The following is a 2303-nucleotide window of genomic DNA, read 5'->3' as shown; positions in this document are numbered from 1 at the left end:
GCACAGACACAGAGAGCCAATATAAATATTGTGGATATAAATTACAAATTTAATTGATTTGGTTTAGTGTCAATGATACCTGAATAAATAAATTAAATGCAAATTAAAATTAGTGTGATACCTATATTGTGTCCTTACTAAATCCTAAGTAAATTATTAAATCTATCTACCAGTTTGGGGGTGCAGCATAACAAATTCACCTGTTAATAGCATCTCAGAATTCAGGAGGTCTGGAATGAGGCCCAAGACTCTGCATTTCTAACAAGTTCCAGGTGTTACTGTTGCTGCTGCAGATCAAGGATGCACTTTAAATTCCAAAGAAATTTAAATTGCAAAGATGATTTCAGCATTAAGCTCCAGAGTCAGTCACACCTTGGAAAAGTTACTTATGCAATCTGAGCCTTAGGCTTCTCACTTATAAAAAGGAAACAACAGAAGTATCTATAATTACTGCTTGTTGTGAAGATTAAATGAAATAATAAATGCAAAAGGTTCAGTTCAAGATAGAGAACATAAAAAATGCACCAAAATGCTAGCTTTTGTTCTAACTTTTGTCAATGTAAAGATATGCATGTCTCAAATTTTTTCATTAACTCAGTGATTCACTTGGCAATATAGTCATTAACTCTTTCTAAAAGTGAGGGCATGGCAACTAAGAAGTTAAGTGTACTAGAGAATATAAAACAAGGATGGAAGGGGATAGTACATGAGATCGAAATTGTGCTGGATTTAACAGTCAAAGCCAGAGTGAGCTTATGGTTAAAGCCAGAAGATTCCTAGTCACCATGACCGCCTTTACTTCTCTAACTCTGCTGACAGGATACAGCTTTAAAAAGCAATTTGGTATTGCACAGTTCACCCAAGGCCATTGCTTAAAGAACCTGTTACATAGGTGGATATTTGTATATGGAAAAAAATTGATCAATAGGAGATTAGGTAAAGCAGGGAATATTCACACATATGCATATTATAAAATGAAAGTGAATGAGCCACAACCTAAAACCATAATATGGATGAATCTTAGAAAGTCATGAGTGGGGAAAATGAAAATGTCTTAACATAAAGTATGATACTGTTTTTATAAAACTCCAAAGCATGTGGAAGAACTATAAATAAAATTCAGGACAACATTTACCTCTGGAGGCCAGGAGAGAGGAGAATAGGGAGGTACGGACAGGTAAATTTGACAGTTTGGGTGATGTAGTTTAGTTTGGTGAAGAATTCATGGATTTCCATTTTTAAGTTAATCTTTAAGGCCCTGGAAAGGTGCAAGAAAGGCCATGTGGAAGAGCACTTTATCTCATGTCTCCTTAAACTGCTGAAGCAAAGGGAAGAAGATGCCAGGATCAAGCTTTCCCCTCTCCAAATCTCTACCCAAGCACCACAGCCAGCAGACAAAGGTGGATGCAGGTAACAGCATGGCACTTCCCGTGCATGTAGGCCCAGGAGACAGCCTGGACTGAAAGTGGAGGGCAGTGAAAAACTGGAGGAAGAGGGAAGCCACTCCAGTCTGGCAATTAATAGCTTAAAAGAACCTTACATGTGAGGCACATTAGGATGGCGGCCAGATGAAGTGGATCCTCGCACTGCTTGACAGGTGTCTAAGAATGGCATAGATCAGGGTGATGGACAGGTGTACTGGTACATCACTGCCCCATGTAAGGGCAAATACCTCACAGGCTTGCCTGGGTAAGGATAATGGCCTGTTTTAGGAACTACATGCCGTGAGGCACAGAGCACACGTACTAGCCTATGTCTGAAGGAAAGTGTCTATTACAATTGGATAGTCCCTAAAAGGATTTCCAGGAAGCAATCTCTGTCTGGCCCAGGTCTAGCTAATGGGGTCAGCAGTGGTCACACTATGAAACAGTCTCTTCCGCAACATGACATTCCTTGACAAAGATAAGCAGTTATGAAAGAAACCACCTCGGAAGAGATGTTGAATTTATAGCTAATATGACCACACCTCCACCTCCACGTTCTCTGCATCACTGGTGGTAAAAAGAGAAACTGAAATTCTCAAATTAAACAAAGCTTTTCCATAGTTCCATAATGTTAGATGAGAAAGGGTCAATTTTCCATGTTTTGGTGGCATAAAATCTCAGTGAGCCATGTTCTCTACTTTAGCTCCTTTGAGCTTTATGTATATTTTCCCATGAAGTTTTACATACAAACATAGAACATTCTAAGATACTTCCTGTAATTCACTTACAGGAAGAAACTCATTGTTGCTGGTTCCAGATCATCAGGAAGTATAATAGAAAGCAAGGGATCAGCCTCCATGGTTTACTTGGTTCTCTATT

Source organism: Myotis davidii, unplaced genomic scaffold (genome assembly GCF_000327345.1).
Source record: "Myotis davidii unplaced genomic scaffold, ASM32734v1 scaffold640, whole genome shotgun sequence".
NCBI classification, from domain to species: Eukaryota; Metazoa; Chordata; class Mammalia; order Chiroptera; family Vespertilionidae; genus Myotis; species Myotis davidii.
The sequence above is the reverse complement of the archived record's forward strand: the minus strand, read 5'-3'. Positions refer to the sequence as shown.